Below are 11203 nucleotides of genomic sequence, written 5' to 3'. Positions count from 1 at the left end.
CGCCGCCGCCCGGATCGCCCGTTGCCGGAGCCCTCTCCGCCGGCCTGCTCTCCCTCGCCGGACTCCTCCACTCCGTCGCTCATCCCCGTCGGCCTCCCCAACCTCCCCCGAGCTCTCTCCCGAGACCCTACGCGTCCCTCCCCGTGAGCTCCTCTCCTTCCTTTCCCCTCTGTACTAGTTTCATGCATGACAAACCAACTTATACATGCTGAATATGGGAAAACACATTATGGCATATATAAGAGACCTAATTTAGAAATGCAATTGAACCTTTGGTTCAAATGGACTTCAAATCAAATGTTTACCAGATGCATTAGCTCAAACAGCATCACATCTACATGCCATGTTCATGCATCATATTGTTGCATATGTTTGTGTATTGATTGCCGGCACCGTTCCTTCTTGATAGGTCCTGCTCCGGAGACGTTCCAGAGTACCTGTCTGTGAAGCAGTGCCTCCCTTGTTGTTTTACCAGGCAAGCAAACCCCCTTGTTCATTTCGATAAAACCCTACTCTCTCGCTCCTGCTCTCAGTTATTGCATTAGGACAACAACGATTCATCTGCTACTTTGTGCTGCGGTAGTTGAACCCATTCCTCTGCATGACCTGTCATTGCCACAGTAAATAGTTGAAACCCACTAGCATGTGTAGGAGTTGATTGAAGCCACTGATGTGTTTCTACCATGCTATGCCTGCTATTGCTTAGAGTTGTGTCAGGTCTGGTTCATTGGGAATGAATTGGAGTGTTACGATATGTTCTGGTGCTGAGAGTTAAGTGTGTGAACACGATTTGGTAAAGGTAGCGGTGAGAGGCCATGTAGGAGTACATGGTGGGTTGTCTCACTGGAACCGTCCTTAAGCACTGAGTTCTGTGTATGTTGCCCAATGACTCGATACTACCACACATTGGGTTCCGGTAACTGGACCCCTCTCGACTTATTAACCAACTTGGTCTCTGTCCAGGAGTCGCAACTAGTTTCTGGTGTTTGTAGGTAGTGTTAGTAGTCTACCAAGTGGCACCCGGCCAGGTGGGCTTGGGACAGACTAGGCACCAGTGGCACGGTGTACCAAGCGTAGATCCATCCGGCGAGGTGGGCTTGGGAACCCTGCACACATCGTTTGGGGCCGTGAGTGAAACCCCGGCCGGATCTCCTTGCGGATGGAACCCGAATAGGCGATAAACCTGGATTAGAGTCTTGTGTGGTTAGTCAGGTCGTGGCCGACACCCTCGCCAGGCTTCCGTTTGAAGGTTGCCGAGATACATGACGTGTACATGGCGGTAAGTGGCGAGAGCGTGTGTGAAGAAGTACACCCCTGCAGGGTTAACATGATCTATTCGAATAGCCGGGTCCGCGGTTATGGACTTCTTGGATGCTTACATGGTACATAGACAACTTGAAGTGGATACCCTAAAATGCTCAAGACAAGTGTGAGTGCTATGGATGGCCTTCTCGTAGGGAGACGGGGATGAGTCCATAGTAGTGTATTGTGTGGTGATTAGTGGACTCGTGTACGTTGTTTCACCTCCAGAGTTTCTGGTAGTCGTAGAACAGGATAGCCACAGAGTCAAAGCTGGCTTGCTGCAACTAAACCCCACATTACCCTCTTGATACAAATGCATGTATGATAGGATCTGATGTAAGTCTTGCTGAGTACCTTTGTACTCATGTTGCTTTATTTATGTTTTTGCAGCGGAGACTTCGGTCTTACTAGTGTTCTCATGGACTTCGATTAGTAAGCTAGTACCTCAGCTACGATCTTGATCGGATGTTGTAGATAGTCAGGCTCTTCAGCCTTTTTCATTTGTAGATGTCTGTACCCAGACATGTAATGCTTCCGCTTGTTGCTTGTATGCTCTGTATGATGGGTCTTGTGACCCCTGTTTGCAATAATTGCTATGACGGCTCTTCTGAGCCTTTATCTATATGAGTTGTTGAGTTATGCTGTGATGCCATGTTGTACAGCACATACTTGCATGTTATGCGTACGTGTAATGTGTATTGCTATGTGTGGGATCTGACTATCTAGTTGTTTATTCTTAGTAGCCTCTCTTACCGGGAAATGTCTCCTAGTGCTTCCACTGAGCCCTGGTAGCTTGCTACTGCTCCGGAACACTTAGGCAGGCCGGCATGTGTCCTTCTTCGATCCTGTGTCTGTCCCTTCGGGGAAATGTCACGCGATGAATACCGGAGTCCTGCTAGCCCGCTACAGCCCGGTTCACCGGAGTCCTGTTAGCCCAGTGCTACAGCCTGGATTCACTCGCTGATGACCGACACGTTCGATGCTGGGTCATGGATGCCTGTCCCTGTAAGTTAGTGCCACTTTGGGTTTACGACTAGTCATGTCAGCCCGGGCTCTTTATCATATGGATGCTAGCGACACTATCATATACGTGAGCCAAAAGGCGCAAACGGTCCCGGGCAAAGGTAAGGCGACACCCGTGGGGATACCGTGCGTGAGGCCGCAAAGTGATATGAGGTGTTACCGGCTAGATCGATGTGACATCGAGTCGGGGTCCTGACAGCATTGGCATCAGAGCCGGACTGCCTGTAGGTTCTCCAAGCCAAACTGGTCGATGTTGAGTCTAGAAATTCTTTAGTTATATGTAGGGGAATTGTTTGTGGGTTGGAACGTAAGGCTCTTTTTACTCCTTTATCTTATGACATTCTGATCTGAGTCAGTCCATTCTTCCACCGGGGGTTAAGGAATTAGGATCTATTCTCTCTATCAGGATCACGTGTTACTAATCAGTAGTACCTTATAGGTATGATGGATACAAGCCTAGTTCAGTTCTTTTACCACATTATGTTGCTAGGATGGTCTCAGAACTTTGATATGATGATGTTGAGTGTGTATGAAATCCTTTGTCAAATGTCTCAAAATCCTTCTTGAGCATTTACAGCTGTTATGCTGCCGAAATTTTGCTAGAAATTCTAATGCCTTTGCATTATGATTGTGCTTTCAGATGGCCACTCGCGACCTCAATCAAGTCGTTCACCTGACTCGATGCCTAGATGTACCCGGCCATACTGCCAAGTTGGTCAGGGTAATGACTGAGGCTGGATACCGCTGGTATCCTGAGTACACGGTCGAAGAGCAATTTCGAGACTTTAATCAAAGCCAGTATCTCTGCACTGTCAGGATATTTCCATCTTATCCTGGATCCACCGAGCCCCTTCACTGCTCCTATGGACTCGGGGTTACTATTGAGATGGCTGTGCAGGACGCCGCCTACTCTATGATGACCATTATGCGAGTCAGATCTGGTCTATTTCGGGACTCTGATTTCCGGTATATGCCAGGATCACTTCCGGGAGCACAAGGGTATCTCCAGGCTATCTATGCTGACCCCACCCAGGAGGATTCACGGACTCGCACCACTGCTGAGATGCTCGAGGATAAGGACCGTGAAAATCGGGCCTTGAGGTTAGAGCTCTTCAATACCCGTGCTGACCACTGGGCCACTTTGACTCGGTTTGCACCGGCGGTGCAAGCTGGATTCTCAGATATGCGCGATCTCTATCCTGTGAGATCTGCTCTGCCAGACGTGATGGTTTGGCGTGATGTAGGAGGCATCACCCCACCTCGCGGGCCCCGCAGGCCACCGTCTGTTGGTCCAAGACCCCATCCTAGCCCCTATGGTCCACAAGCTCCGCGAGATCGTCCGTTTCCGGATGATCATGTTGAGCTTCCAGGCTATGGAGGTGACTTCTACGAGGACTACTACGGATCGGTCTGAGTTAGTGGTAGTATCACTAGTTCGCACTAGCTGTGTCGTCTATCGTCCCGCGTGACTCGTGGGATATGACCTAGTTTGTACTCCTTCCGGAGGTGTAGAAAAATAATGTATAGGGGCTTGGAATGCCTTCGATGAGATGTAATCCTCTTTCACCGTAATAGTACTTTGTTTGGTCTTGTACTAAACCCTGTATGGTGTGTATGACGATGGAATAAAGAAGCAGTTTCTGTATCTACCATGTCATACGGATGGTCATCTTGCATTTCGAGTTATTCCTTACATTTTTACCCTATGTCGGAATTTTATCATCCTGACTAAATCATTGTCTTGTTTACCTAGGATGGTCAACACGCGCGCTAACCCTGCTTCTCAAGAGCAGGCCGAAGGCAGTGAAGCCAGGGATGCAAATCTGCCTCATCCTCCTTCACTAGCCGAGGTTATGATGGAAGCTGAGAGAAACAAGCGGGAGACCAACTGATGAGGACATCAATACAATTGTTACACCCACAGCCCCTGCTGCTATACATACTGGACCAATTACTAGAGCTCGTGCACGCCAACTAAATTACCAGGTACTTTCGTTTCTTGGTAATGATTCTAATGTTCATGAGAATATGATGCTGCCTAAACTGGATACATTTGTTTTGCTTACAAATGAAGGGCCTAGCTTGGAGAAGGATGAACATTGGAGCAAGAACAAGCATGGAGATGATGGCATGCGCAAGGGGAACAAGAACGGAGTTACAAGTGATGATTTCAGGACTTTGAAGCCACCATAATGGGTGCATGAAGCCTTGGACGAAATATACAAGATGCCACTTCATAAATTTCGTCCCGAGGCTATTTTAGGTGCTGCGTCACCTTATTATTGGGCCAGGCCCATGTAATTTCGAAATACATAAGTATGGGCTATTTTTAGAGTCCGTATGTGTGGGGAAACAAGAGATAGGGTTGATTTCGGACCCCTCCACCAAGGGCCACGAAATTCCCCCCTCTTCCTCCATATATACAGCCCTTAGGGCATCGTTTAGACTTTGGGTTTTGTTTAGATTAAAAGTTCGCCATAGCTGCAACTTCGCGTACTTCGTTTGTGTTCAACGACCAGACAAAGGCGTCACAGAACCCCACCTTGATCAATAAAGCTTTCATCTTATATTCGCAATATCCAGATTGCAATCTCAGTTTCTTGCTTGTTCTTCGTTTGCTCGCAGGAAACAGACCCTCGTGGTCAGGTTGATCGTGCTCCGGCGTGGTCAATAACCTCTCGGAGTTGGTTTAGCGATTGCTAAGGCGCGACGTCCTCGCACGTTCGTAGTCGGATCGTCAAAGTCGACTTCGACCAAAGCGATATCCATCATCTCATCGAAAGACGGGACACCTTTGCCTCTATCAAGGAGTAGTTAGGAGGATCCCAGGCAGGAGGCCTGCGCCTCTTTCGATCTGTATCCCAGTTTGTGCTAGCCATCTTATGGCAACTTGTTTAACTTATGTCTGTACTCAGATATTGTTGCTTCCGCTGACTCGTCTATGATCGAGCACTTGTATTCGAGCCCTCGAGGCCCCTGGCTTGTATTATGATGCTTGTATGACTTATTTTATTTGTAGAGTTGTGTTGTGATATCTTCCCGTGAGTCCCTGATCTTGATCGTACACATTTGCGTGCATGATTAGTGTACGATTGAATCGGGGGCGTCACAAGTTGGTATCAGAGCCGACTGCCTGTAGGAATCCCCTTTCCAACTCCTTGGCCGAAGTCGAGTCTAGACGTTACAAAAACTTTTACTAACTTGGCTGTGAGCCTTACGGGCCCACGTCGCCATCGGGTGGTACTAGGATCTTTTACTCCTCAACCTTTACTCTGGGACTCTGAACTCTTTTCTACTCGGGTTAAACGAAATTACTAACTCTGACTTTAGGATCCCGTTACCACGTTCACCCCAAAGTTGGATAAGCCATTGTTATTTTGCAGGATAGCATTTTGAATAGTGCCCGTGTTGTCATTTGACTCCATTGAAACATCTTTGTTTTCAGATGGAACCCGCGAGGCAGGTCGTGCGCCACACTGCGGCCATTGGTGCCTCAGGATCACCTGTTGTGCTAGCTGATATGATGACCTATCTGGGTTATCGCTGGCACCCTGAGTACACCGTCTACGAGGAGTACCAGGACTTTAACCAGGAGCAGTACCGTGCCATCGTCCACCTCTACTCTCGGGAGTATGAGTCCACTACCGTGCTGCACACCGCTCATGGTGTTGGAGTGACCATCGAGATGGCAGTCCACGATGCGGCTCATGCTGCTCTGACACGTCTTCGTGGAGAGTATCAGGCATTGGACACTTCCCCTTTCAGGCACATTCCTATCGCATCTGACGTTGGTGCGGAGGGATACTACACTGCCGCCTACTCCACCGTCACCCGAGAGCCTTTCCACCATCAGCGCCTGGTTCTGCATGCTGATGGGCTGGACCGAGCTAACAGAGCTCTTCGCCACGAGTTGTACACCACTCGTCAGCACCTTTACAGGGCTCTGACGCGGTTGCACCCCTTTGTCCGGTCTGGACAGCTGCCGCGTTCTGCGATCTATCCAGCCAGGACCGTGATGCCCCACGGTGTCGGATGGCCAGAGGTGGGAGGCTACTCTCCCGCACTTGGTCCTCTTCTGCCACCTGAGCGTCGGGTTCTACACCAGAGTATCCGCGGCCCCCAGGCCACTGACGTGGAGGACTATCCGTTGCCTCACTACCAGCTGTCAGGTTACAGCTACCTTCACAGTACCTCCTGGGACTGATGTAGTCTTGCTCATTAGTTTTAGATGCACTCGCGAGCCTGCGTGCCGCCTATGATGACTTAGTCTATGTACGGAACTCTGTGTACTGAACTCTATGTCCGACCCCTTTTGTAAGTTATGCCGACTATCTATGTGGTATCTGTCGTGCTCCTTTCATTATGCATGTTTCATCATGAATGACTCTTGTCTATGCAAATTCTCAATACTGAACTACCCCTGTTATATATTAGCAGGATGGTTAGACCAGCTGGTTGTGGTCGTGGTGGCAACTTCCCACCACCGCCTGAGTACATGGCTGGTATGATCCAACAGCTTGAGATGAATCGCCAGTTCATGGAAAACATGATGGCTCAGTTTCCTCGCCCCAATATGAACCAGCATCCAAACACAACAACTCTGCAGGATTTCATACGCCTTAACCCAAGTGTGTACCGCAGCTCAACCCAGCCGCTGGATGCTGATGACTGGCTCCGTGACATCACCTATGAGATGGAGTCTGCTGATGTAGCCCCTGCCAGCTATGTCACTTTTGCTTCCTTCTTCCTGAAGGGACCCGCAGCTCAATGGTGGGACAGCCATAGGCGTACTCTGCCAGTTGGGACAATCATCTCCTGGCCAGACTTTCAGGCTGCCTTCCGTGCCCGCTTCATTCCTCAGGGAATCATGGACAGGAAGAAGCGTGAGTTTCGCAACCTCACCCAAGGCAACAAGACTGTTGAAGCTTATCAGCGGGAGTTTCTGGACTTATCCCGCTATGCTGAAGAAGACATTGCAACTGATGCTCGCAGACAGGAAAAGTTCCGTGAAGGCCTTCAAGCTGACATCAAGCTCACACTTCTAGTGCATGACTTTGCCGATTTCGCCACCTTGGTGAACAAGGCCATCAATGTCGAGACTGGGCTGCAAGAACACCAGAGCTCTCAAAGGCGCAACCGTGACACGGGCTCATCTTCGGGCCCGCCCTCGCAGAAGCGTAAGATATGGATCCCGAACAGCATGTACCGTCCAACTGCACCTGCCCCAAGGCAGTCTTATGCTGCACCTCGTCTGCCGGCTGCTCCAACTAGGCAGCCGAGGCTTCCAGCTCCACCACCCCAAGCTCCTGTTCCTACCCCCGAGAATGGGTTGTGCTTCAGGTGCGGACAACCAGGGCACCGTGCTAGGGAATGCAACCAGAAACAGAATCAACTGGCCCTTCCAGCAACTGGCCGTGGGAACAACCAGGCCCGCAACAACAATGCCAAGTCTTATGGCCGTGTTCATGCCAACCACATTGATCTGAATGAAGCTCAAGACCAGCCTGCTACTGTGATGGGTACACTCCTCGTAAATTCAGTACCAGCATCCGTTTTATTTGATACAGGTGCATCGCATTCATTCATGTCAGAAGAATTTGCATACAAGCACGATGTTAAATTTGAGCAGATGAACACTTCGGTAGTGGTAAAAACCCCCGCGGGACAATGTCAGACCTCCATGGTTGGCATTGACGTCCCAGTGGAAATCGAAGGGTTGGAGTTTCGTGCCTCGCCCATTATACTGAAGTCGTCTAACATTGACCTCATTCTGGGAATGGATTGGTTAAAGGCGCATACTGCTTCTATAGTTTGCGCCACTAAGACCGTCCATCTGCTACACCCTTCTGATGAAATAATTAGCTATGATGCTCATCTGGTTCGGAATGCCGAGGCCAGGCTTTATGCCTTAAACGCATTGAACGTTACACCACTCAAGGGCATTGAAAACATTCCCGTCGTGCGTGAATTCCTAGACGTCTTTCCTGAAGAACTCCCAGGGATTCCCCCTGCTAGAGCTGTCGAATTCGTCATCGACTTGAAACCGGGCACCACTCCTATAGCCAAGCGACCCTATAAGATGCCGCCGCATGAACTCCTTGAGCTTAAGGAGGAAATCGATAAATCTCTTCAAAGTGGTTTCATCCGCCCAAGTTGCTCTCCTTGGGGAGCACCTTCTCTCTTTGTCAAGAAGAAAGATGGGACAAACCGATTGGTCCAAGACTACCGTCCTATAAACCAAGCTACCATTCAGAATAAGTATCCTCTTCCTCGGATCAATGATCTGTATGATCAATTAGCTGGATCATCAGTGTTCTCTAAACTCGACTTGAGGTTGGGTTACCACCAGATCCGTGTTCGTAAGGAGGATATCCCCAAGACCGCATTTGTGACTCGTTATGGTTCATACGGGTACACCGTCATGTCTTTCGGCTTAACCAATGCTCCAGCCACCTTCTCTCGCCTGATGAACTATATATTCATGGATTACCTCGACAAGTTCGTCGTGGTTTATCTGGATGATATTCTGGTATTTTCCAAGAACGAAGAGGAACATGCTGAACATCTTCGCCTCGTGCTGGAAAAGCTACAAGAGCATCAACTTTATGCCAAGTTCTCCAAATGTGAATTCTGGCTTCCCGAAGTAACCTATCTCGGGCATGTCATCTCTAAGGATGGTATTGCCGTCAACCCTGAACGAGTTCAGGCTATTCTCGATTGGACTCCTCCGAAGAACGTTAAGCAAGTCAGAAGTTTTCTCGGTCTCGCCAGCTACTACCGTCGATTCGTCGAGAACTTCTCCAAGATTGCCAGGCCTCTGACTAACCTATTGCATAAGGGCGTCAAGTTCCAGTGGACAGACAAATGTCAGGAGAGCTTCCAGGCACTCAAAGACAAGTTAACTTCTGCCCCAGTACTAGCTCCTCCTGATACTAAGAAGGACTTCGTCATTTACTGCGACGCTTCCCGTCAAGGACTAGGCTGTGTCCTAATGCAAGAGCGCAAAGTGGTTGCTTATGCCTCTCGGCAATTGCGCCCTCACGAAGAGAACTACCCAGTTCACGACCTCGAGCTTGCTGCTGTTATCCATTCACTGAAACAGTGGCGACATTACCTTCTCGGTAATCGTTGCGAGATCTTCACCGACCATCAAAGTCTGAAGTATCTGTTTACTCAGCCAGACCTGAACCTCCGTCAGCAGAGATGGATGGAGACTGTTGCAGACTTTGATTTGGGTATTTCCTATACACCAGGCAAGGCTAATGTAATGGCTGATGCCTTGAGCCGCAAGTCTTACTGCAACCACCTCCAGGTTCACAAAGTTCAGCCCTCACTTGTTGAAGAATTCAGAAAGCTAAACCTCCATATTGTTCCTCCGGGTGCACTCGCTCCCCCTCCTCCGGAGTTCCGCAAGATGAATCTCCGTGTTGTTTCCCAGGGTTCTCTCTATACCCTGGCTGTTGAACCCGATCTCGTGGGCACCATAAAGACAATGCAGGGATTTGACTCTGAAGTCTACAAGATTAAGCAAGACCTCAAAGAAGGAAGTTCCTCATCCTTCACTATTGCTGATGATGGCGCCTTGTACTTCAAAGGCCGCCTAGTGGTGCCGTGTAAGAAGGAAAACCTGAATATGACTCAGGAGGTTATGAAAGAAGCTCATGATACGCCTCTATGTATCCACCCTGGTAGTACAAAGATGTACCAAGACATCCGCCAGAGATTCTGGTGGTCTAACATGAAGCAAGACATTGCTCGTTATGTTGCTGAATGTGACGTTTGCCGTCGTATCAAAGCAGAACATCAAAGGCCTGCTGGAACTCTGCAACCTATATCTATTCCGGAATGGAAATGGGACCATGTCGAGATGGACTTCATTACTGGATTCCCCAAATCGCAGAAAGGCAATGATGCTATTCTTGTCGTCATTGACCGACTTTCTAAAGTTGCACATTTTCTGGCTGTCAAGGAAACGATCACTGCTAGTCAGCTGGCAAACCTCTACATGACCAGAATTGTCTCGCTTCACGGTATTCCATTGGTTATCAGTTCAGACCGTGGCAGTTTATTCACTTCAAGATTCTGGGCAAGTTTCCAAGAAGCTATGGGCACTCATCTGTCTTTCAGCACTGCTTTTCATCCTCAGTCACAAGGGCAAGTTGAACGTGTCAACCAAGTTCTCGAAGACATGCTTCGAGCTTGTGTTATTTCCTTCGGCAAGAAATGGGAGGAATCTCTTCCGTATGCTGAGTTCTCTTATAATAATAGCTATCAAGCTAGTCTGAAGATGGCCCCCTTCGAAGTGTTATATGGACGAAAGTGCCGAACCCCTCTGAACTGGTCAGAAACTGGGGAACGTCCACTCTTTGGCCCAGATATTATCCAAGATGCCGAAGAACAAGTCCGCATTATTCGCGAGAATCTCAAGACTGCTCAGTCACGTCAGAAGAGTCAGTATGACCGTCATCATAAAGACATGGTCTATCAACCTGGCGAAAAGGCCTATCTTCGCGTTACACCAATGAAGGGTGCTCACCGCTTCGGGATCAAGGGCAAGCTAGCTCCTCGCTATATTGGCCCATTCACTATTCTCGAGAGGCGTGGAAAAGTGGCATACCAACTGGAGCTTCCGTCGAACCTTTCTCAGGTTCACGATGTGTTCCATGTGTCACAACTCCGCCGTTGCTTCAAGGACCCAATCCGAGCTGTGGATCATGAAGTGCTCGAATTGCAACAGGACCTCTCCTATAAAGAGCATCCGGTCCGCATTCTCGACCAAGCTGAACGCCGCACACGCCAGAAGGCGATCAAGTTCCTCAAGGTCCAGTGGTCGAATCACTCTGAAGACGAAGCCACCTGGGAACGCGAGGATCGCCTG

The sequence above is a fragment of the Triticum dicoccoides genome, chromosome 5A (assembly GCF_002162155.2).
Source record: "Triticum dicoccoides isolate Atlit2015 ecotype Zavitan chromosome 5A, WEW_v2.0, whole genome shotgun sequence".
NCBI lineage: Eukaryota > Viridiplantae > Streptophyta > Magnoliopsida > Poales > Poaceae > Triticum > Triticum dicoccoides.
Note: the sequence above shows the minus strand (reverse complement) of the source record.